The sequence below is a fragment of the Antechinus flavipes genome, chromosome 6, assembly GCF_016432865.1.
Source record: "Antechinus flavipes isolate AdamAnt ecotype Samford, QLD, Australia chromosome 6, AdamAnt_v2, whole genome shotgun sequence".
Classification (NCBI taxonomy): domain Eukaryota; kingdom Metazoa; phylum Chordata; class Mammalia; order Dasyuromorphia; family Dasyuridae; genus Antechinus; species Antechinus flavipes.
Genome location: NC_067403.1, coordinates 208,975,494 through 209,002,669, shown reverse-complemented (window position 1 = coordinate 209,002,669; position 27,176 = coordinate 208,975,494). Strand labels below are relative to the sequence as shown.

The 27,176-nt window shown below is 32.7% G+C and overlaps 1 protein-coding gene across 5 annotated transcripts in view; it reads left to right on the top strand.

The window, feature by feature from the left end:
* STK33 (serine/threonine kinase 33) overlaps positions 1–27,176 on the top strand; it is a 243,098-nt gene that overhangs the window by 72,681 nt on the left and 143,241 nt on the right. For all 5 annotated transcript variants that reach the window (XM_051964325.1, XM_051964326.1, XM_051964322.1 and 2 more), the window contains 2 exons: positions 4,020–4,083; positions 18,683–18,745. The gene's annotated coding sequence lies outside the window, so the exon portion shown is untranslated. The remainder of the gene's footprint in view (positions 1–4,019; positions 4,084–18,682; positions 18,746–27,176) is intronic.

Here is a 27,176-nt window from a genome sequence, read left to right as displayed (position 1 = left end):
TCTTTTTAGAGACAGCCTTAATTGTTGCAAAATGTGCCCAGTTCCTTTGACTTATCCTCATATCTTGAACTCAAGATTATTCATCATCACGATTGCCTTCCTCTGGACACTTTTAATAGCCTTCATTAACCATGATACCTAGAACTAGATTTAATACTCCAGGTGTGAGATTGGTGAAGGAAACAACACATCTCTTCCCTGTTCCTAGAAATTATTTCCCTATTAATACAGTTTAAGTCTGCATTAGCTGTTTTGATTGTCATATCACACTATAGACTTATATTGAACTTGTAATCCACTAAAACTCACAGATAATTTAAAAAAAAATTGCTTTCCATCCATGCCTCTGGCATTTTATACTTGTGACATTGATTTTTATTGTATCTATGTGCAATATCCCTATTGAATTTCAGCTTATTAGATCCATCCAATGTTTTAGTCCTATCAAGATCATTTTGGATACTGATTCTGTCATCCATTTATGTTGGTCATCTATCCCAGCTTGGTGTCATCTACAAATTTGATGGGCCGGCCACTTAGGCTTTTATTCAAGCCATTGATGAAAATGTTATTTAACATATGGCCAAATACAGAACCCTGAAATACTCCACTGGAAAACTCCTACCATGCTGCTACTGAGCCACAAGCAACTACTCTTTGAGTCCAGCTGTCCAATCAGAATCCATGTGGATGTAATATCTAATCCACATCTCTCTCATGTTCTTCTAAGAATAGTGTGAGATACTTTTATCAGAGCTTTTGTAAAACTCCAGGTGGATCATGTCCACAGCATTTCCATCATCTATTAGTGTAGCAATTCTGTGAAAGAGGGAAGGAGATTATGGCAGTCTGGCACGACCTGTTCTTGATGTGATCACCACTTTTCTTTTTAGCTATTTTCTCTCTCTAGTTCTTTCTGTCTCTCAATTTTTCTTTTCTTTTATTGTGAATTTAGTAAGTTCCAAATAAAATGAATATTTCTATCTACATAATAAAATAGAAATAGAGGACTGTATGTGAAACTGCAAGTTTATATTTTGTACAGTGTACTTTTCTTTTTAAGTATGTAAATTCAATCTATGGCTTTCAAAGATGTTCTAATTGTGTGGTTTTTTTTTTTTTTTGAGTTTTCTTCTATTTTCTTCTCCACATTTAAAAAAAAAGATGCTTCAGTAATCCACTTCCTTCTCTTCTTCTTCTTCCTCTTCTTCTTCTTGCTCTTTTTCTCCTTCTTCTTCTCCTTCCTCTTCTTCTCCTTCCTCTTCTTGTCCTTCCTCCTCTTCTTCCTCCTCCTCTTCCTCTTCTTTCTTTCTTTCTTTCTTCTTTTCCTCCTCTTCCTTCTCCTCTTTGTCTTTCTCCTCCTCCATCTTTCTTTCCTTCTTTCTTTCCTTTTTTCCTTCTTTCCTTCCTTCCTTCCTTCCTTCTTTCCTTCCTTCCTTTCTTCCCTTCCCTTCCATCCCTTCTTCCCTTCCCTTCCTTCCCTTCCCTTCCCTTCCCTTCCTTCCTTTCCTTCCCTTCCCTTCCCTTCCCTTCCTTCCTTTCCTTCCCTTCCCTTCCCTTCCCTTCCTTCCCTTCCCTTCCCTTCCTTTTCCTTTTCCTTTTCCTTTCCCTTCCCTTCCCTTCCCTTCCCTTCCCTTCCTTCCTTTCCTTCCCTTCCCTTCCCTTCTTTCTTCCCTTCCCTTCCCTTCCCTTCTTTCTTCCCTTCCCTTCCCTTCCCTTCTTTCCTTCCCTTTCCTTCCCTTTCCCTTCCCTTCCTTTTCCTTTTCCTTCCCTTTCCCTTTCCCTTTCCCTTTCCCTTCCTTTCCTTCCCTTCCCTTCCCTTCCCTTTCTTCCCTTCCCTTCCTTCCCTTCCCTTCCCTTCCTTCCCTTCCCTTCCCTTCCCTTCCCTTCCCTTTCCTTCCCTTCCCTTCCTTCCTTTCCTTCCTTCCTTCCCTTCCTTCCTTCCTTCCCTTCCTTCCTTCTTTCCCTTTCCTTCCTTCCTTCCCTTCCCTTTCCTTGCTTCCCTTCCCTTCCTTCCTTCCTTCCTTCTTTCTTTCTTTCCTTTCTTCCTTCTTTCCCCTTCCTCCCCCATGTTTACTGGATTCAATCTAATTTCTCTAAATCTTGAACACATGTTAGGCTAGGAGCTCTGCTCCTCTATTACAAATTTTAAGTGGGAATGGTCACTATTATGGTCACTAATGGTCACATTAAGTGGGAAAGATTCTCATCCCTTTTACTCTAGCACCCAGTTCCTCTCTATTAATGAGAAGCAGATTCAAAATAGAATTTCTTCCTTCTGGTTCCTCTACCTTTTGAAGGATGTTATTAGCTACTGTGCTTTTGGGAGTGAGAGAACTTTTGCACATACTTCTCTGATACAGCACTGATGTATAAATGTCTTTGTGCCAGGTCTGTGATCTAGTTCTCAGTCTTTTCCTTTTCTTATTCTTTTTGTCAAAGTAGTTTATAGTATATTCCAATGGCAAAATCATTTCTACTTTTCTCTCCTTTGGTTTTCACCCAAATACACACAGCCTCTCCCTATTTTCCCTCCTATGGTTCCTCTCCTAAGTATATTTTCTTAATATACAGTGCAATTTCCTATCTCCTTCCCCTTTACCTATTTTAGTTCTTTTGAACAAGAAGTCCCATTTAGTACTGTATTCCAGTCATGACTTTCATCACAGCAAATTTCGATGATTCTTGTGAGATCAAACTTTTCCTCTTCACATAAGGATTTATTGTTTGTTTGCCCAAATTCTGAGCTGGTAATAATTGGGGTTTATTCCTGGATTCTCCTTTGTTGGATTTCGTGTTTTGTGAATTTTCCAGGCATCCAAGCTGCTCTCTCTTTTTGCCTGTCTCTGTCTTTGTCTTTTCTCTCTCTCTCTCTTTCTATATTATCTTCTTCTCCCTCTTTCCTTTCTCTCCTTCATCTATAATATTTTTCTTCTCTTCCTCTATAATATGTAGATTTGTTCAGTTTAAACCATAAGATAGAACTAAGGACACATGACTCAGGTGTTCAACAGTGGAATGAGCTGCCTTAGCAGTTAGTGTCTCTGGAGGTGTTTGAACAGAGCCTGAATTATCACCTTTTTGTCATGTTATAGAGGGGATTCGTACTTCCAGAAAATGTTGGGCCAATTGGAGTCAGAATGCTCTTCTGATTGATATTTTCTGATTTTTGATTGGTTCAAAGCCATCACCATTCCTAGACAACATCCTTACCTCCACATATATTCCCCTTATATTTATTTCCTAATGATGGAATATACTATATAAAAGGTAGAAGAAGAAGATTATGTAGGAAAGAAAGAGAGACAGAGACAGAACAGCTTGGATGTCTAGAAAATTCATAAGGTGGTATTGTAGGTGAAACATTTCATTCTTTTTCTAGTTTGAATATAAAAGAGAGTTTTAAAATTTATTTTAATTTTTCTTTTAATTCTGCATATAGCAAATATCAAATAAAATGAGCATTTCCTTATTTAGAGAATAGAAAAAGAAGAGCATTCATGAAACAGCTGGGTTTTCTTTTAAAACGTGTGTCTTTTAAAGTCTTTTAGAATGCACACATTAAATGTACAGCTTTCAAAACTGTTCTTCTTGTTGGTGCTTCTTTCTAACCTTCAATTCTCTCCTCTGAACTTTTAAAAAATATCTCACTGACCTCTCCCTATCCCAACTCTGCCCCCCATCTTTGGCTACTGTATTTCTATCCTTTCTCTTCTTTTACCTCCCTCTTTATAAAAAAAAGAGAGGATAGAATTACAGGGAAAGTTTTTTTTTTTTTAAATAGCAGTAGCATTACTAGAGGAAATTATGAAACTAGGCTTGGATTAGATGAACTCTGAAATCCCTTTAAACTTTTAAGATTTTTAATCTGGCCTAAGCATAGACGCGTACCGAAAAGTTCACACACACACACACACACACACACACACACACATGCCAAAGTTTAATTTCTCTAATAATTATAGCTTTTGGAATAAATTGGAAAAGTTATTCATTTTTTCTTTTTTGTTTTTGTTTAGGTAATGGGGGTAAAACCTGATGGAAGTGCTGTTTCATGAATGTACTCACTTTCATATAAACCAGGTTAGTACACGACTTTAAAAATCTTAAACTTTGGATTATTCTTTGAAATATATTTTAATTCCCTAAGACTACCTTCTCCAAATTATATTTACTCCTGGTTTCTAAATTAATATTGGTGGCCACAAATCAACCAATTTTTATTTTTTTTAAATCAATGAATAGTAAGAACCTACTATGTATCAGACACTGTGCTAAATGATTATAAATTTCCTAACACCCAAAATGTTCAAACTTGAGAAAATCCATTCTTTGGAAAAATAATATTATTGGGTCACCTTTGTATCACACTTAAGTTCTTTTCATTTTTATCATTCTCTCTGAAACTACTTCTTCATCTTCCACTCAAATTGTCAGGATGGTTTACCACAGGGTGGATGACATCTTACCTACTCTTCTTTATGGTCCTAGGGAGAACCCTGAAGGGCTGGATTTTTATGTATTATTGCTTATGACCCTCCCAATTTATTTGATTGATAATTTTCTAGTAGCTTCAATTCACTTGTGGCAAAAGATGTTTGCTCAGAGGGTATAAAGAGAAGAATCAATACAATACATTCCCTCCAAAAGAAGTACATATTTTCCTTTTGTATATACCAGCAGGTTCAAATTTTTATTAAGAATAGTTGAGAAGTAGACTTGTGCAGAAAAGGATTTTTAGTAACCAGAAGCTATGAGGTATGAAAAATGACAGTAGTTCAAAAAAAGATCTCTAGGCTGATGTTTCTGAAACTTTCAGTCTGACCATAGTACACTTTTAGACTTGAAATATATTAAGGAATTATAACTGTCTGTTGGGAGAATTCTAGGGGACTGAAAAACCTCCCAGAAAAGAAGAATGTCTTCAAGAAATTCTAGTAGCAAAACAAAATAAATTAAGCCTATATTTAGACTAAAATTGCCATCAATTTTTTATTCCTATATTCACATTTTAGAAGGAAAAATATTACTAATGTCAATATTTTTTCAAAGAAAATCTATTTTTATCATGTAAACCCAGAAAGTTCTCTAAAAACATAGAACATGGTATTAAAGGCAATCTTCTACAGTAAATAATTATTGAATATCTTAATTCTGATTCTGCAGAATCACTTATATAGAAGAGTGGTACAGGTAGGAAAAAAAAAGCTAGTTAGGTGGGTTGGGACTGTGTTCTTCCACACAGGATGGATTCCAAGTGTTTTATTCCTTGTTGAATCATTTGCAAGGGGTATGTCGGAACAATCTGTTTCCCTAGAAAGAACATTGAATATAATGTCTGAAGGCTGAATAAATGTCAGAAGGATGTTTATTGAGAAAAGTTGTTAGATTTGGCAATTAAGACATCGATGATAACTTTGGAAAGAGTAGTTTCAGGTGAATGATGAAGTCAGAAGTCAGACTACAGAAAATTAAGAAGGAAATATCCAGTATAAGTATTGTGAATTTTATGGAAGGAACTTTACAGAGGGAATTTGTGACAGAGATAGGATGATAGCTGATGTGGATTGAAAAATCAAATGAAGGTTTTTTAAGAATGGGAGAGACAAAGTCATGTTTGTAGACAGCAGGAAGCAGACAGCAGACAAGTAGAGGTTAACACTTGTGATAGGGTGAGAATAACGGAAGGTGCAATCTGCTGGAGAAGGTGGTATGGAAAGGGCTTATTTTTATAACATGTAACAGAATTTGCCTTTGTAAAGAAAAGGGCCACCTCTGTATGAGGGATAGGAATGAAGGAGGAGAAAGGGGTGAAAGACATATGAATGATAGGAGGAAGAGAGAAGGAGTAACTCTGCCAAAGGCTTTAATTTTTTTTTTTTTTAGCAAAATATGAGATAAAGTTCTCAGATGAGAAGATGAGGAGAGGGAAAGCCATGGAGAGTCATCTTCTCTGTTAGGAGAGATGTAAAAGTTTGAAAATGGTGTTGTGGTGAGCAAAATGGTAAATAGATTAGGCAAGTGTAAAAAGATTACTTTGTTTCAGTGAGGGTTCATTTAAGATTAAGATTACAAATAAATTTGTACAGGACCAAATTAGACTGGTTTCATGATTTTTTTCAGCTTTATCTAGCAGTATAGGAGTAGGAGTCAAGGCAGAAGATGATGGGAATAATCCAAAATGGAGACTTGGCACACAGTAATGGTAATAAGATAAGAGGGGCAGAAAAATACAGTGTTGAAGCAAACTGGTTAACCAAAAGATCAAGAAGGAGAAAGGAAGAGAATGTAGCAGGTGCAGGGATGATGGCCTGAGAAAAAAACCTGACAGCTAGAGAGATTGGAGATCATAGTCAAGATGAAGTACTGGGATAGGAGAGCTTGTCAGGCAGAGAGGAAAAAGTAGGATAACAATGGATTATGATCAGATAAAAGAATTTCAAAGTTTATGAAAATGAGACAACTATGGGTATGGCAAGATCAAAAGACTAGCCATCTCTGTGTATAGCTGAGGTGGAGTGGAAGAGTCGATTTTGAAAAATAACTAAGTTGAGAAAGTGGGAAGTTAAATTGTTAAGAGGTAGTATATCTATATCTATATCTTATCTTTCTATCTATCTGTCTGTCTGTCTATCTATCTTAAAGTCCCCTAGTATAAGTTGAGGAGGAGAGGAAGACTGTGAGTGGGGGACATTCACCTCATTGATGAAGGATAGAGTGTCTTGGAGGTATTGGAGGTCAGTAGGTAACATCTACCGGAACCTTGATTGTTTAAGAAATATTGGTTGAATGAACTTCAAAGGATGGAATTTTTAGTGATGATGGTAGAGGATAGTTTAGAAATGGCAATGGGGGAAGCAAGGAGTATTCCAATTCTTCATTATAACCAGTGATTGAATGGGGATAGGAGGTGGTAGAGGGAAAGTATGAATGAAAGTGTAATCAGTGCTAGAAAAGGTAAGCAGTGTCATCAGAAGGAAACAAAGTTTCAAAGAATGCAATAAAATGTGGAAGGAACAAGAAAGGAAAAAGTTTTAAGATGAAAGAAAGCTTGTTACATATGAAACAGGAATTACAGAGATCATAGTGAAAGAACAAATGAAATATTGGTTAGATTGAGGAGGATCAAAATATAAAAATAAGTAATTGGAATGGAGAGTGGAATTTAAATGAAAACAGGATGGGTTTCAGAAATGCTGGAATGGGGGGTTATTATGAGGAGTATGTTAATCACTGATGATGAAATTCAGGGAAGTTATCATCACTCCTAGCCTAGAATGGAATCCCTTTTCCCCATCTAAAATGAGGAACTTATTTAGATGAATTAAAGCTCCCGAGTTCTGAGTAAGATCAGAATGAACCTTGCCTCAAGATCTCCCTTACAAATCCCACCATTGGAATTAAGTGCTAATCTTATAATGTAATAAGGTAGAAGTGAGAATATAGTGGCCAGAATAGATGCGAGAGATGTTGTAGAGACTAAGTTGATAGGACTTATGTATGAGATATTAGTAGATTCAGGTAGAGATCATAGTCACAGAAATCAAGAGTGGAAAGGTACCTCAGTGATTATCTAATTCAACCCATGTTCAAAAAGGAATTTTCAATATAACATATCATAAATAGAATTAAAGATGCTAGAACTTAGGGAATGGGACAGGGCTATTCTCTGCAGAGACAGGGAATCTCCCATTTATATTCTTAGAAAGATAGGGAGGTTTGTATATTCATGAGAGGATGAGATACTTATAGTACCATGAGTTATTGCCAGGGCTCTAGTTAAAAGGTAAGATTTTGATTGCACATCATTGAACTTATAAGAAAAGGCAGTTTACTTTGCCCTGATAAGGCAACGACATGTAAGAAAAATTCAGTGGGACTTAGCTTCTTTGGATAAGGCACCCTTCTTATTCACATAGAAATGTTTGGCCCACAAGATAGGGTAAGGTAATTCATGTGAACTTTAAAATCTACTATATCCATAACTGAGATTTTTACACCTTTAGTGTTTAAGGGAATTGTGTCAGGGAATCTGGAGCCATTCTGGTCCCAGGGATAGCATTGTTTTTATGGAAAGCTAACACCTAAGATTAGGGAAAGAGAAAGAGCCTTCTCATATTGTGAGTGTAAGGAAATAAGGTTCATCAAGGAAATGCTAATGAACATAAATAGTATTAGAGTGTTCTGGCATCAGGCAATAGGCAGACGTCTAAGAAGTCAGAAGTTAATGTTACATTAATGTTACAAAGATTGAGCATTAGATAATTGGAATTCCACCATGTAGATCGAGATTTAGGGTTAAAGTTTCCGATTATAAGAAACATGGAGTGAGAGACCATGCAGAAGGAATTGAAGTACAAGCAAGGACTAACAAGGGTTCATGAGAATCTTTGTAAGATGATTTAAAGCAAGAACATGATACAAAGTAAGGATATGGTCATACAAAATAATACAAAAAAGCTCAGTTTTCAGAAGAGGAATATGAAGTCAGAATAGCATCATCATTTGATGTAAGGCTACCTTATTGCTAGCTCTCACTCAGAACCATAAGCTGACAGACATATATTTTCAGAAATCTCATCTTAGGAAGGTATTTGGAAAGCTAGAGTTTTTCAAAGTAGTATGCCCAGAATGGAGAGGGAACTGAAAATCCTGCCATCTCAGACAGTGGGATAAAACTGAAAATAAGAATCAAAATAAGATCATTGGGAATTGAATCTTGGCTTTGCTATGTATTCCTTCTTTTATCCTATGCAAGTGTTTAACCATTGTGGTCCATAATTTCTTCCATCTATAAAATTAGGAGACTGTACTAAATAATCTCTGAGATCCACTATAGCTCAAAATCCCTATTGAACTATTTGAAAGGCATGGGAAACTTTAGATTATCTGGAAAAGAAGATTCAGAAAGTACTCTGGTTGCTGTCTTCCGGGATTTGAAAAATGGTCATAGATAAGATATATTTATAATAATAAAGATCTGTAATAATAATGACATGTAATATAACATATCACATTAGTCCTGGTTTGTCCTAGAGGACAGGACTAATAACAATGAATAGAAGTTACAGGGAGGTAGATTTGAGTTAAAGTAAAGAACAATTTCTTAAGATTTCACAAGGTCAGAAGTAGAATAGAATAATTCAGAGGGAGGTTTTTCAGGTAGAAACAGAATCACCAATTATTGAAGATTTGTCTACAGATTTGTTGCTCAGATAGGCTTGGACTGAAATGACTTAAGATGATTCTTTCTAAAGAGTCTCTGGCTCCATGATTCTTATATTTTCCTTGAGCTGGTTTGATCCTAGGCTGAGATTTGCAGATTCAAGTGAAGTGGCTTCAACTTTGGAGACTTTTTAAAAATGAAATGGGGATAAGTCATTAGAAAGAGATTCAAAAGAAAACAGCGAGATATTAAATCTGGTTCTATGGGTAATAATAAGGACAAAAGACATACACACTGGCTCCATTCCATGGACAATCTCTGAAAGCTTCTCATTTTTGATATCCACTTTTCTTTCCTTCTACTAACCTGAACCATTTTAAGTCTTAAGCAGCTATATAAAAGGAAAATGTGTTATAAGTGATATAATTGATTATATATATATATATGTATATATATATATATATATATGATTGAAAAATGAGAGAGAAATCCAAGTGTTTCATTCCTATTCTGAAAAATGATAAAAGAAATGGAAGCATAGAAGTTTTTAGTATGTTGGATATATCTTCAGGCAGATGGTAGGTAATATCAACAATAATCAAAAAATATGATAAAGATATGGGTGTTCTTTTATTTGTACCAGTGGATGGAATATTCATATGTATTATAGTGAAGTATTGAGGCATGATTCAGTTCAGAAATTGAACAATGGCTCCAAAAGAATCAATTATAATGAAATGTCTAGATGAACAAGAGGGGTAATTTCATGAGAAGCTAGTGAAGTCAAAAAAGGAGACAGATTTGGGGGGAGAAATATGTTCAGTTTGGACATCTTGAGTTTGAAGAATTAGTGAGACTTCCAGGACAGTCAACAAAAGTCAACAAGCATTTGTAGAGTACATCCTATGGTCCAGATAGATGGTAAACTTTAGGTATACAAAAGAAGTCAAGAGCAGTCCTTGCTCTTAAGGAGTTCATGGTTTAAAGGGGGGTAGCCAGGCAGGTATTTGGAAGTATGGATCTTTACTTAAGAAGCCAAGACAGAAGCTTCTACATAGAGACCAAAGGTGAAGTTATGATAATAGATGATATTGCCAAGGGAGAGAGAATAGTGAAAAGAGAAAAAGGAGTTGGGTACACGTCTTTGGGGAGAGCTATGAGAGAGAGGGAAGAAAAAAGAGAAATGAAGGAGACAGAAGTGATAGTAAAGATATGGGGATAACCAGCTTGGTCAGAGTTATAGAGGCCAAAAAATTAAGAGTTAAAATAATGACGTGATCAGAAGGATATGTGTAAAATGATAAAAAGTAATTGATTTTGAAAACTAGGAAGTTATGGGTGCTTGTAAGAATAGATTCAGGGAAATAATAGAATAGAAATCTGAGTTCAAGGAATCAAGTAGCAAAGAAATGGAAGCAGAATGTATGAATTGCTCTTTTAAGAAGTTTGACGGTAAAATGGAAGGGAAAGGTGATAGGGTAGTTTAAAAAAGTACCAGTTTAAAAGTTTCAAGGAAAGCTTTTTCTCATCCTTTGCTTGAGGAGATATGGATATTTGTAAGGAGAGGAGAAAGAATCATTGAAGTCAGAGATATTGAAGTTGTAAGAGAGTAGAAAATTGGTTGTTTAAGGGTTTAGATAAGCAGGAAAGGGGAACAGCTAAGTGACAAAATGGATAGAGCACCAGTCCTGAAGTGAAGAGGACCCGAGTTCAAATGTGGTCTCAGACACTTAAATTTCCTAGATGTGGGACCCTGGGCAAGTCACTTAACCCCAATTGCCTCAGTAAAAAAAATTAGATAAACAGAAAGGATTGTCCCTTCAACAACAAGGACAACAATACATTTATATGACATTTGACAGTTTACAAAGTACTTCTCTCACAACAGTATTGAGGTAGCATAGATAACGACATCCTAATTTTACAGTTAGAAAAACTGAGATTCAGTTATTATCAGAACTATAATTTTTACCCTGATTACCTGATTACAAATCCATTTCTTTTTGTTTTATCACATACAATCAAAAGAATATTCAGAAAGGTCAATCAGTAAAAATAAGAACACATCTCTTTTTCTGTGCTAGAAATAAAAGAATACATGAGTGAAGATATATAATAATTTTGAGGTGAAGAGGAGAGTTGATTATGGAAATTTTGTTGGGTATGGAATAAACACTTGATATTAGTGTTTATTAATTGAAAAGAGATAAGAAGGTAGGGTTTGGTTCTGAATAGCTATAGTGAAATAAACATGACATAGAACAGCAAAAGTAGCCTGGCAGTATGAATTTATAGTCAAGAAAAATGATTTTTTTTTAGTTATGCTTAATAGCTCAGTAACTGCAGTAGAAAATCAGGTGGTCTAGGTTATCCAGGATTGATGATTAGCTATGTCAATAATAAAAGACAAAAGGAGTGAATTCAGAGTTAGTCAAAACTAAATTGTTGAACTAAATTACTTCAAGAAAAGAAAAGGCATGATGATATTATGACTTGGAAGAAAAAAAGGAAGTCAAGAGTTATTTTATTTCATTATTCTTGAATGAATACATTGGAATAAAACAACTTTTAAATCGTGAAAACTATCCTAAAGATAATTTTATCTACTCCCTTCATTGTATAGATTAAGATTTTTATGCGTTTTAGTAATTATTTTATTTTTTCTGGTTATATGTATATGTATATGGTATATGTAAAGAAATACAAATTTCTTTATGGATCATGTTGGGAGAGAAAAATCAGAATAAAAGGGGAAAAACCACGAGAGAGAAGAAAAAAATAGGGAAAAAAAGTAAATGTAGCATGTGTTGATTTACATTCAGTCTCCATAGCTCTCTTTCTGGATGCAGCTGGTGTTTTATATTCTAAGCTTATTGGAATTATCTTGAATTACTGAACCACTGAGAAGATCCAAATCTTTCATAATTGATCATCACACAATGTTGCTGTTACTATGTACAATGCATTCCTGATTCTACTTGTTTCACTCAGTAAATTTTTCCAGAATTTTCTAAAATCATTTTGTTCATTTTTTTTTATAGAACAAAATTAATCCGTTACCTTCATATACCTCAGTTTATTCAGGCATTCCTCAATTGATGGGCATCTACTAATTTTCCAATTCTTTGCTACCATAAAAAGAGCTGCTACAAACATTTTTATACAAAGGGTATGCAGAGTTTTATAGTCCCTTGGGCATAGTTCCCGATTGCTCTCCAGAAAGGTTGGATCATACCACAACTCCACCAACAATGCATTAGTGTCCCAGTTTTCTCACATCTCTTCCAAAATTTGTTATCTTTTTCTGTAATCTTAGCCAATTTAGAGGCGTGAAATGGTACCTTAGAGTTGTTTTAATTTGAGTTTCTCTAAACATAGTGATTTAGAGCATTTTTTTCATATGACCATAGATGGTTTTAATTTTATCATCTGAAAATTGTCTGTTCATATCCTTTGACCATTTATCAATTGGGGAATGACATGTATTCCTATAAATTTGACACAGTTCTTCATATATATTTTAGAAATAAGACTTTCATCAGAAACACTGGCTGTAAAGATTTTTCCCAGCTTTGTGCTTCCTTTTTAATATTGTTTATGATGATTTTGTTTGTCTAAAACCTTTTTAATTTAATGTAATCAAAGTTGTTTATTTTGCCTTTCATAATTTTCACTAGTTCTTCTTTAGTCAAAAAAATTTAACTTAATCAAAGTTGTTCTAACTTATTCCATTGATCTGCCATTCTGTTTATTAGCCAACACCCAAATGATTTGATGATAGAGTAGAATGTTGAAGGTCAGAAAAACCCTATAAATAGCAAGTCATAATACTATGATGTACAATGAAAAGGGAGAAGGTAATAAGAAGTGCATACATACATTTGTTTCCTCCTACTCTGTTTATTTTCCTCCTCTTTTTCCTTGCATAAACATAATATTGAATTGGGAAAAGCTGAAGAATGCAGCTTTCCAAACAAATCCTGAAAATGCCATTCAATATCTGTAATCTCATTGTCTCAAGACACTAGGCAAAATTGAAAAATACAAAGGTTTTGTTGGTGATATTTTCTCATTAGCCTTTGGTCATTGTTTTCTGATCTCTTCATTTATCCATATATCCATATCCAAATCCATATCTCCATGATATATACTACTTTCAGATCACTTGCCTCTTGACCCAATCAAAATTTATAGAATCTGAGTTATAGGGAACTCTTGATAGTCTATGAATTATAATTATTAAGTAATTATAAGAGTACTCAGTTTATATTTACAAGTAATTTATTCATGAGCAAAAGCTTAAGAACTTGAGCTACTTTTAAGTCAATAAAGAAGTATATTTTGTGTATCAAAAATGCATATGAGTAGACAATATACCACATTTATATTATTCTCATTTATCCATCTTTGAAATAGGCCTATCTCTTGGGCCTAAGTTTCCCTAAATAGGGACTACTATTGACAGGATGACATTACCCTATATATAGGTATAGCATGTAGGGTGAGACGTTGAGATTAATCCATTTCAATGTGATTAATTTTGTTTCCCTTATTCTGCTCCCAATTTAGTGATGGAAAGTCACTAACGTCTCATTGATCTCTGATTTCCAATCAAGCATAAATCTCTGGGATTGATTCATTCAGCTGCCCTAGTCTGCCTAAGGGATGTTTCCACTATAGGTAGATAATTCACCATGTTGTATAGGAACCATTATTTCCATAAGTTTCCTTTTGTATTGTTTAACCAGTATCGGTAAAGGCCTGGTGGAAGTAAAACAGTTTAGTTGAGAGAAATATGACTGACTTTCTTTTTCATTTTTATTCCTTGCATTCCAGTAGAACCAACCTAAATTTAATTATTTGGTCTAGACTTAAATTAAAGATTAAACTCTTTTATTTGAAACATCATTTAGAAGTTTATCATTTCTTCATTAAAAACATTTTTTGACTGGGTTACTAGATTGGTATATCAGGAAAATGCTTTAGACTCGGCATACTTGGATTTCATCTGAGAATTTAGCAAGTTACCTTAACATGTAATAATGGACAGGAGAGAAGGATGTAGGTTAGATGATTGTACACTTAGGTGACTTTTAGAACTAGTTGAATGATCTGATCTGAGATTAATGATTAAAGGATGGATATCAGTTGGGAAGGGAACTATAACCCAGAGATCTGTTTATGTTCCTCTTCTCTTCAACATTTTTTATTGTTAACTTCAAGGAAAGCCTAGGTATTAGGCTGATCAAAAATTTGAAAAAGATGAACATTATAAAGATAGCTAATGTATTGGATGAGAGTATTGGGATCAAAAATTTTTTTTCATAACCTAAAATAAATCTAACAAAATGAAATAAGGGTAAATGTAAAGTCTTCCTGTGGTACTTGAGTTTAAAAAATTATAGAAAGTACAGGATTCTAGAGCTGTAAAAAGATAATTTTGTTCCACCCCACAATGGACTGCAAATAGAATATTAGTCAAGTGTATGCTAAATAGCAAAACAAAAACAAACCATAATCACAGCAATTCCTCTCTTTCCCTCGAACCTCAGATGGTCTTAGCTTACATTAATAGAATAGATCTCTCTATTGGGCCTAGAATTAGGGAGATGATGAGTCCTACTGTCTTCTGATCTGGTTAGAATTTTCTTGAATTTAATTTGACCGGGAAACACAACAATAAGTTATAGTATGTCCAAAGGAGGTAACAGAACTAGAATGGAGGAGATACCAAAATAGCTCTCAATATATTAGTAATTCTCTTGTGGAAAAAAGAATAGACTTACTTTCTTTGACTTCAGAAGATAGAATATCTATCAATGGAGTGCTGTAAGATATAAGGAGGCAGATTTTGGTTCAATATGAGGAAAAGGTTCCTAGTTACTAGATTGTCTAATAGTGGTCTGAACTGCCTTGGTACACGATGAACCCCTTGTTACTGGAAATGTTTTTAGTGGAGCTTAGATTGTTTTCTTTCAGGATGCCCTGGGGTGAGGAAAGTTATAATAAATGACCTCAAAGGTTCCTGTCAGCTCTGAGGTTCTAAGAAATTTTTTAAAATGTTATTTATTCTTGGTGTGATGAAGATTGAAAAACAGTTTCATGTTCAGCTGCCTATTCAGAAGTAACCAATCACTAGCTCTCTTGAGGTGTGCTGCTGTCTATAAAGACAACGTATAAAGATATCATTGAATGACTCATATTGTTATGTGGAAGTAGGACTCAGCTTAATTTTAATAAGGAATTTAAAAAATACAGAAATATTTAATTTTAAGATGCTTTAACAGGTACTGCAAAAGATAGTTTTAATCTTTATCTTGAAAAAGTAAACAATAGTTTCCCATTAATTGAAGGTAGAAAAGTCATTGGTTCCCCCAAAGAAATAATATATGTTTTTTGTTGCCCTTAAAATCTTGAACCTGTCAGTGAAATAGTGTAATCTAGTAATAACCTGCCTGAGGCATATTGCCTTTTCTTGGTCACCAGTATCTGTAAATGATGTACTCTATTGATTTTAATCACATTGTTTTTTTTTTTTTTTTTTTTTTTAAGTTCCATTGCAAGATTTCAGAGGCTCACCAAAGGACAAAATTCATGCCAAAGGAATTTTCCTTGCTTCTCTGAAAATAGAATGATTAATATCTTATTACTTTGTAACCTACCTGTTAAGACATAGTAAACATTCCTAAAATTTGGAGTTTGAGAAATTGAGGTCATTGGTATACCAATATATTTATTATATTGATATTCTTATGAATCTATGATTTCCCCAGTACGGATATATCTTCTATTGATAGAAATCATTACCCTTCTATGTATTTTTTTCCTGTATAATTTTAGCATCTGTTTTTTCATAAAGCTTCCAGAGAAGATAAATTTTTGCATTGCACTGGAGACCTTTTTCTGTGATGTTGTTATTGTTTAACTTTACGAGTAGATTGATTAGAACATGAGCATAATTAGGGACTCTAAAAAAGGTGAGTGACTATAACTTGAAAGAGTTACAAATTGGCTTCATGTTTTGTTTCTGCATCTGTTGAATGGGGTATATTTGTTTCAAAAGACTAATGCTTTTAATCCTTCTGAACTATGATGAAATTGGGTAAATTGTAATTGGCACTACTATATTTATTAGTAAGATATAGTTTTTTGGGTTTTTTTTTTTTTTTTAGTAATAACCTTAAGGCAGGAAGATTTTTTTTTATTTTTAAATGGCATAGTTAATATGTATTTGAATGTGGGCATAGAGGAAATTTTCTGAGCTATTTCTACTAGAATAATGCTAATTGAAAAATTGGTTTCTATACTGACTTTGGTGTATTTCTAACTTGCTCCAACAGTTACTGTATGATAGTGGAAATAAAAGGGACTGGTCCATCAATTGGGGAATGGCTGAACAAATTGTGGGATATGAATGGAATAGAATACTTTTGCTCTATAAGAAATGATGAGCAACTTTTCAACAATGAGATGATTCAGGCCAGTTCCAATGATCTTGTGATGATGAGAGCCATCTGCATCCAGAGAGATGTGGGGGGAGGGAAGGGAAAGGAGAGACTGAGTGTGGATCACAACATAGCATTTTCACTCTTTTTTGTTGTGATTTGCTTGCATTTTATTTTCTTTCTCACTTTTTTTCTTTTTGATCTGATTTTTCTTGTGCAGCTTAATAATTGTATAAATATGTATGCCTATATTGGATTTAACATACATATATTTTTTACCATGTTTAACATATATTGGATTACTTGCCATGGGGGGGAGGCATGGCGGGAAATTGGAATACAAAGTTTTTCAAGGGTTAATGTTGAAAAATTATCTTTGTATATATTTTGAAAATAAAAAACATATATATATGTATTATATATATGATGAGCAAGAAGATTTCAGAAAAATCTGGCAAGATTTAACCGATGCTGAGTGAAATGAGCAGAACCAGGAGAATAATAGAAACACTATCTGATGATTGATTATGATAGACTTAGATCTTCTCAGCAATATAGTAATCCAATAATCTAAGACAATTCCAAAAGACTTGACATGGAAAATGCCAACAATATCCAGAGAAAGGGCTATGGAGATTGAATGCAGATTGAAGAATAATATTTTCAATTTTTAAAAATTTGTTTTTTGTTTTGTCTTTTTTGTGATTCTTTTTTCACTACATGACTAATATGGAAATATGTCTAAGATGATTGTATATGCATAGCCATTGTTGCTTGCTGTCTTGGGAAAATGGGAGGGAAACAAGCGGGAAAAAATTTGTAACACAAAATCTTACAAAAATGAATGTTCAAAACTATTTTTACATGGAGTTGGGAAAAAATACTATATAAGTGAAAAAAAATTATCCTTGCCATATGGTAAAGTGTGGAAAAGTGTAAATAGTATGGGATTCATTGTCAAAATTTGTTGTAGATTTAATCTTTATGATTTCATGACCTCTTTAATATTGTATTTAGTAAGGTGGGATTAGGAGCTAAGGATTACTATGGTATAGACAGTGGAAGAACAAAGAGTTAAGAAAATCAAGTTTCAAAAAGAGTGCTTTGTAAAATGGGTTAACTTAAGAGTCAAAAGTAAAGGGAAAAAATGGGAAATGTGAAGTTTAGGAAAACAAGGAGAGTACAAGGGGCTAGTTAAGGATCAAGTGTCAGTAGAAGGTAGAAGGACAAAAGGTTGTAATCACTGAGGAAATTTAGAGTTCAAGATCTTAGAGACAGGATATTTCAGATAAGGTTAAGGTCTAAAACATGACTGGACTAGTGGCTAACTGAAGTAGAGGTGGAGATTATGGAATTTGAGAGTGTTGATGAATTGAGTTGTTTCAAAGGTTTTCATTGTGAATTTTGAAATAATTAAGGATGAGAGGAGAGGTTGGAGTGGAATAGAAGACTGCCACTTCCATTTCCACTAGGTAATAACTTATTGATAAAAGAGAGAGAGGGACTTGAACAATAAAGATTTGGATTGGGGTGACATTAGAATTATTTTCCAAAAAAAATTTAATTATTTATCAATTGCTAAGAATTTATTTTCTTTCTTGTCTTTCTCAGAATTTCTGTTTCTTTCTGTTTCTGTCTTTATCTCTGTCAGAAACACACACACACACACACACACACACACACACACACACACACTTCCAGGGAGTAATAAAAAGAAAATGAAAACCTACATAACAAACAAAGGGTCATACAAAACAAATTCCCATTTTGGCCATATCCAAAAATGTATTTTTTTTATTCTGTATTTTAAGTCTATATCTTTTCTCTGTCAGAAGATAGAATGCTTCACTTGGAATTACAGCTGTCATTGCATTGATCAGTTTTAAATTTTTCCAAAGTTGTTTTTCTTTATAATGATGTCATTATGGAAATTGTTCTACTTCTGCTCACTTTATTTTCTGTCAGTTCATAAAGGTCATCTCTGTTCCCTCTGAAATTGTCTATTTTGTGATTTCTCATGGCACAGTATCATTATATTCATATATCATTTTATTTTGCCATTACCTAATAGGTGGCCACAGCCCCAGTTTCCAGATTTTTTTCTCCTACAAAAAGAACTGATACATACAAATACGTAAGTATTTTTTTTTCCCCTTTTTTTGATCTCATTGCTTTATGTATAGTAGTGGTATCATTTGGTTAAAGGATATCCTCAGTTTAATGACTTTAGGGCATAATTCCAAATTCTTTTCCCAAATGACTGTACCAATTCCCAGCTTCATCAATAGTGCATTAATATGTCTATTTACCTCTTTTGACATCTTTGCCAATCCTAAGAATGTGAGATAATTTGATTTAAGTAGTATTGTCATTTTTATTTTATTGACTTGGCTGACACATGAACAATTAATATTTCTTCAATTATTTAGATGTTTTTAATTCTGTAAGAAGTGACTTGTTAATTGGATTAATAGTATTCTTGGGTGTATCATAGTACATTTACAAATATTTTACACATTCCTTAGTCATTTATTTTGCATACTTTAGCTTTGATGAATTTTTTTAATTACTTTTATTTGACTCTATTGTTTTATAAATAAAGTTTATCATCTGGAAAAAGTGATAATTTTGTTTCCTCTTTGCCTATGCTTATTACTTCTATTTTGCTTTCTGTTTTAGAATTTTGATCACTAATATGAAGATTATCTCCATTTTATCATATATGTCATATGAATTATCATAAACATACACACATGCAGATATTTATAATATATAAAATATACACATATAAATGCCTAAAATGTCTGTTTATTTGTTGTGTCTTTTATTGGAATATGAGCTTCTTGAAAACAAGGTCTAGTTTTTTTGGGTTTTGGTTTTTGTCTTTTCTTTTTATCTCTAGTGCTTTGCACAGTGCCTGGCACATGGTAGTAATTGATAAATGCTTATTGACTTGACTTTGTTAAATGGTAGTGAACATCTTTGCTTTACCCTGATCTTAGAAAAAGGTCTCTAACTTTTCTCCACTACATAATAATATTTACAATTATAATTATTTCATAGTATTATTTTACAGCATGATGATTTTAATATTATTTTACATTATATATTTGCAAGACATTATAATGTTTATTATTTTTAGATAGATATTATTTACTATGATAAGAAAAATCAAATTAATTCTATGCGCACATTAGAAATGTGTTTTTTTAAGCAAACAGGATTTGCTTTTTAATTTAAGTTATTAATATAATTTTTATATGTATTATCTTCCTTGTGTGAAACTAACATTAAATTACTGGTATGATTATAACCTGTTAAGAGTGCATAATCTTTAAAATTATTATTGTAGCTTTTCTGCTAATATTTAAAAATTTTATATCAATTAAGGATATGTCTATAATTTTCTTGCTTTATCTCTCTGATATAAGACCATATTTTGTATCATAGAAAAAGATTGTAAAAATCTTTTACATTTCTATTTTTCAAAAACATTTATTTAATAATGGAAGTGATTTTTCTCTTAACATTTGATAAAAATTAACTTCTAAATTCATTTGATCCAGGAGTTGTTGTTTTTCCCCCTTTGGGAGCTTATTTGTTGTTTGCTCAATTTCATTTTCAATATCAATTGTTTTAATAATTTATTTCCTCTATTAATATTGACATTTTATATTTTTAAGAATATCTTTCCAGAGATGAGTGGTGGATTTCTTTGATTTCTATTTTGCCCTTTGGTTCTAAAATATTGGGAAATTTTCCTTTATAATTTCTTAAATTATATACCCAGGCACCTGTGAAATCATGTATTTCAAGTTGTCCAGTCATTTAAAAATTATCCCCTTCAACTATTTTATAGTTCAGTTTTTTTCCCAATGGAATATTTCTATTTTTTCAATGATTTGGAATTTGTTTTTTGCTTCTTGATATTATGTAGTTATTAGCTTCCAGTCAACTATTTTTAATTCATAAGGAATTATTTTTAAATGAACTTTCATAACCTCTTTTTTTTCTTCTAGTTAGCTGATTTTACTTTTTAAGGAGTTCTTTTCTTTAGTGAGGTTTTGAATATTTTTGCCATTTGGTCAAGTCTGTTTTTTATTGTATTTATTTTTTAGTATTATTTTATGGGTCTCTTTTACCAAAGTGTTAATTTTCTTTTCATAAATTTCTCGCATTGCTCTCCTTTCTTCTCAAATTTTTCTCTATCATTCTTAATTTTATTTTAAAAATCATTTTTCCTCTTTAAAAAAAAATCTTTTTTTGTACCTCTTTTAGGAATTCTTGTTAGATTGTTATAACAACAGAACAGAAGATGAAAAATCTTCCTTTAAGGCCTAGTTTTTGTCCTAAAACACAAAATTCCATTTTTCTTTCTCAGTTCCTTCACAAGACTATTTTATCTCTGGACTAGACAACATCCTTATCAGATTATCTCTTCTAATTTTTTGATTTTTGCTTTTGCTTTGTCTGAAATAATGATGGTTAATCCTGCTTTTTAAAAAACTTCATAAGCATAATAGATTTGCTACACCCCTTTATTTTATTTCTCTCTGTGTCAATATCTTTAATAGTCAATGACCTTTTGAATTTAGACCAATCAATGAAAGAGGAACAGCCAGTTAAAATAAGAACTTTATATCTTGTTGTATTAGGTGGTTTTTTTTGGTAAACAACATATTGTTATATTACAGTTTCTAATCCATTCTGCTACCTTCTTCTGTTTTACAAGTGAGTTTGATATTCATTGTTAACAATGGAAAACTATAAAGTTTCTATTATCCTGTTCTCTTCTATTTATTCTTGTCTTTTTTGGTGAGGCATCTTTGGCCTTCTTTTTTTTTTGAAAATTGAAAAAGCATTTTTCATCCATCCATCCATTTATTTATTTATTTTGGAAATAATATTTATTTTTCCAATTACATGTAAACATAGTTTTCAACATTCATTTTTGATAAAATTCTGAGTTCCAAAATTTTCAACATTTCTTCCTCCCATTCACCCCAAGATGGCAAGCAATCTAATACAGATTATGCATATACTATATCGTATATGTATGCTATACATATATGCATATACTAAAGATATTTCCATATTAGTCATATTTTGAAAGAAGAAATGAAACAAAAGGGAAAAGACATGAAAAACAAAAAAATGAAAATAGTATGCTTTGATGTGCATTTAGATATCATAGTTCTTTCTCTCAATTTCTCTGAATTTCTGGATTCTCTGTATTTCTCTGAATAGAATTTTCCATCATGAGTTTTTTGCAATTGTCTTGGATCACTAAGTCAATCATAATTGATTATGACACAATGTTGCTGCTATTTACATGATGTTTTCCTGATTCTGCTTACTTCACTCAGCATCAGTTCATATAAATCTCTCCAGGTTTTTGTTTTTTTTTTTTTGAAATCTGTCTATCATTTCTTATTTCACAGTACTATTTAATTATATTCTTATACCACAGCTTTTTCAGCCATTCTCCAAATCATGAGCATTCCCTCAATTTCCAATTCTTAGATACCAAGTAAATAGCTGCTAAAAATGTTTTTGTACGTGTAGGCCCTTTTTCCTTTTTTTATTTTTTTGCTATTGTTGGAATATAGACCAACTTGTGGTGTTGCAGGATCAAAGAGTACCCACAGTTTGGTTGCCTTTGGGCATAGTTTCAGATTGTTCTCCAGAATGGGAGGATCAATTTACAATTCTTTGCTTAAAACAGTTTTCCCACATCTTTGTCAATACTTATCATCTTCTTTTTCTGTCATAGTAGCCAATCTGATACATGTGAGGTGGTACCTCATAGTTGTTTTAATTGGCATTTCCCTAATCAATAGTGATTTAGAGCATCTTTTCATAGGATTAAAGAAAGTTTTAATTTATTTATCTGAAAGCTGTTTGTTTATGTCTTTTGACCATTTGTCAATTCGGGAATAATTTGCATTTTTATAAATCTGATACAGTTCTCTATTTATTTGAGAAATATGGTCATTATTAGAAATGCTATAAAAATTATTTCCCAAAAGTAGGACACTAATACATTGTTGGTGGAATTGTAAATGGATCCAACCATTTGGGAGAGCAATTTGGAACTATGCTCCAAAAAAATTTCATTATTAGAAATGCTATAAAAATTATTTCCCCATAGTGGGACACTAATACATTGTTGATAGATGTGTGAATGGATCCAACCATTTTGGAGAGCAATATGGAACTATGCTTTTATGAAACTGCATATCCTTTGATCCAGCAGTGTTTTTACTGGGCCTATATTCCAAAGAGATCATAAAGGAGGAAAAGGGACCCACATGTGCAAAAATGTTTGTGGCAGCCCTTTTTACAGTGGCAAGAAACCAGACACTGAATGGATGCCCACCAATTGGAGAATGATTGAATAAATGATGGTATATGAATGTTATGGAATATTATTGCTTTGTTAAAAAAATGACTGATGATTTTAGAGCAGCCTGAAGAGACTTATATGATGATGCTAAATGAAATGAGCAGAGCCAGGAAATCATTATACAAGGCAACAAAATTATACAATGATCAAGGCTGATGGATATGGCTCTCTTCAACATTGAGATGATTCAAACCATTTCCAACTGTTCAGTGATTAAGAGAGCCATCAACACCCAGAGAGAGGACTGTGGGAACTGAGTATGGTTCACAACATAGCATTTTCACTCTTTTTGTTTGTTTACATTTTACTTTGCTTCTTTTTTTTTTCTTGTGCAGCACGATAATTGTACAAAATATGTGTACATATATTGGATTTAACATATATTTCTACCATATTTAACATATATTGGACTACTTGCCATATAGGGGAGGGTTTAGGGGAAGGGGAGGGAAATTGGAACACAGGGTTTTGCAAGGGCAAATATTGAAGAATTGTCCACTGTTTTGAAAAATAAAAAGCTTTAATTAAAAAAATATATATATTTCCCATCTTTTTGTTTTTTTAATCTTGGTTCCAACCCTTTTTAATTTAATGTAATCAAAATTACTCATTTCATAATGTTCTCTATCTTTTGTTTGATCATAAATTCTTCCCTTCTCTACAGATCTGACAGGTAAGCTATTCCTTGCTGCCTAATTTGCTTATAATATCACTTTTTATGTCTGTCATTTTGACCTCATCTTAGTATATGGTGTGGAATATTGGTTTATGCCTAGTAGTTTTTCTCAAATAATTAGTTATTATCTCAGAAGCTGGAGTCTTGAGGTTTACCAAAGAGTAGATTATTATCGTTATGCACTCCAATATCTTGTGTACCCAGTCTATTCCATTAATCCATCACTGTATTTTTTAGCAAGTACCAAATAGTTTTGATTGCTACTTTATAATGTAACTTTAGATCTGGTGTGGCCAAGCTACATTTCTTTGATTTTTTCATTAATTTCCTTGATATTCTTAACTTTTTTTTTTCTTCCAGATGAATTTTGTTATTTTTTCTAGCTTTATAAAATAAGAGTTTTATCAGTATGTCACTGAAAAAGTGGATTAATTTAGGTGCAATTGTCATTTTTTATTATATTAGCTCAGCTTACCCATGAGCAACTGATATTTTTTCAGTGGTTAGATCTGACTTTATGTGAAAAATGTCTTGTAATTATGTTTATAAAGTTCTTGGTTTGTCTTGGCAAGTAAACTCCCAAATATTTTATGTTGTCTAAGGTGACTTTAAATGGAATTTCTCTTTCTATCTCTTCTTGATGAGTTTTATTGGTAATATATAGAAATGCTCATGATTTATATGGGTTTATTTTATTTATATCCTGCAACTTTGCTAAAATTGTTAATAATTTCAACTAGTTTTTTAATTGACTCTCTAGGATTCTCTAAGTATACCATCATCTGAATGATAAGAAAAGAATGATAGTTTTATTTCCTTGTTGCCTACTCTAGTTCCTTCTACTTCTTTTTTCTTTTCTTATTGTTAAGCTAAAATCTCAGTTCATTATTGAACAATAGTAGCGATAATGGGCATCCTTGTTTCACTGCTGATCTCACTGGAAAAAGATTCTAGCTTATCCCTGTTATGGACTAGAACTCTGAAACAAGGATTCTTATAAGGTGTTAACTCAGTGGAATGATAAAGACAATGGTTATCAAGTTTAGTATGGTGCTTACTAGTTCTCTAGTTCAGTACATGAACTTAGTACTTAATATAGTTCCACAAGATTCACACCTATGATAATGGAATATATAACAACCAGCAACAATTGGACAAGATTCATTTCCACCTTCAGTCAGGCTCCTGGTGGCTCTCCTGGGGGAGACCAGGTCTCCCTGAGAGGATTGGAGATAGAGCTAGGGAAGACAAGCAGACTGGTGGCTAAAGCACAAGCCCTTGGACTCCAATTCATTCACTTCATCTCATTCCACTGTGGTGGTAAGATCTCCTCCTTTGCTTCTCCACTGAAACTAAGTCTCTGGAAGGCCTCTAAAAAAGCTAGCTGAATCCCCAGGCAAGAAGACAAGACTTTGAAGGAGACAATAAAGGATTTGGATTTTAATACCTATCTATTCTTGTGGTCATTACTGAAGTGAAATGAAGGCTGCCCCAGAGACCCCAAGAAAACTGAATAAGAATATTACATATCCCCATTCCCGATGGTTTTAGAAAGGTATTACATATCATTTCAAGAAAAGAACCATTTATGCCTTTGCTCTCTAGTGTTTTTAGTAGGAATGGGTGCTGTATTTTGACAAAAAATTTTTCTGTTATCTTTTGAGATAATCATATTATTTCTATTGGTTTTGTTATTGGTATGGTCAATTTTGCTAATAGTTTTCCTAATATTACTTATAAAATTTCTTATTAACCAACCCTGCCTTCCTCATATATTGTGTCATATGTGTATTATCTGGTCATAGTGTATTATACTGATGATAAATTGCTTTAATCTTTTCACTAATATTTTGTTTAAGGCTTTTGTATCATCATTCATCAGAAAAATTGCTCTATAATTTTCTTTCCCTGTTTTAACTCTTCCTGATTTCAGTATCAGTACCAAATTTGTGTCACAAAATAATTTGGTAAGATTCATTCTTTACCTATCTTTCCAAATAGCTTATGTAATATTGGAATTAATTATTCATTAATTATTTGGTAGAATTCACTTATATATCCATCTAGCTCTGGAGATTATTTTCTTCATGAGTTCATTGGTAACTTGTTTTAATTTCCTTTTCTAAAATGAGAGTACTTAAGTATTTTATTTCCTCTTCTGTTAGTTTGGGAAATTTATATATTTTTTCTAAATATTCATCTATTTTTATTTAGATTGTCAAATTTATTGAATTACATTTGGGCAAAACAGCTTATAATTATTGTTGTAACTTCCTCTTCATTGGTGATGAATTCACCCCTTTCATTTTTGATATTAAGCAATTTGTTTTTTTTTTTTAAATCAAAGTAACCAAAGGTTTATCTATTTTACTGTTTTGTTTTTATAAAACAATTTCTTAGTTTTCTTTTTTCAATTTTATTAATCTCTCCTTTAATTTTCAGAATTTCTAATTTGGTGTTTAATTGGGGATTTTACATTTCTTCTTTTTTTTGGCTTTTTCCCTTGCACTCCCAATTCATTGATCTATTTTTTTAATGTAGTTTGTTCATGTAAGAATTTAAAGATATAAAATGTCCCTAAGTAGTGCTTTGGTTGCATTCTATAAATTTTGGTATATTGTTTCATTGTTGTCATTCTCTTTGAGGAAATTATTGATTGTTTCTATGATTTCTTATTTGACCCACTCATTTTTTAGGGTTAAATTATTTGGTTTTCAATGTACTGTCTTTGCCCTTTATTACGTTTATCACTTCATTATCTGAAAAGGATGCATTAGAATGTGAGGTTTTTATGCCCTAAAACATGATCAGTTTTTGTGTAGGTACTATATGTACCATTGAGAAAAAAGTTATTACTTAATTGTCTATTGTACCTTTTATCAAAATGTAGTTTCCTTCCTTGTCTCTTTTAATCAGGTCTATTTTTGCTTTTGCTTTATCTGAGATCAGAATTGCTTCCTTTGCTTTTTTTTTTTTTTTGCCTCTGCTGAAGCATAATATATTCTGCTCCAGCCTTTTACCTTTACTCTCTCTGTGTATCTCTGCTTCAAATGTGTTTCTTATAAGCAATATATCATAGAATTCTGTTTTTTAATCCACTCTGCTCATCTACTTACACTTTATGGGAGAGTACATGCCATTTACATTCACCATTATTGTTACTAAATTTCCCTCCATTCTATTTTTTTTCTGTTTATACTTTTTTTTTTCTCTCTCTCCTTTCATTCTGTCCTCCTCACCAGTGTTTTCCTTCTCACCACTGCCACTCTCAATCTACTTTCTCTTCTATCACACTCCCACCTTTAAATTTCCCCTTCCTTTATTACTTTTCTAAAGGATAAGGTAGATTTCTTTGCCCAGCTGAGTGTGTATGCTATTCCCTCTTTGAACCAAATCTGATGAGAGTATGTTCAAACAATTCTCATTCTGCTCTCTTCTTTTCTTCTACTGTGTTACATTTTTCATGCCTCTTCCTGTCATATA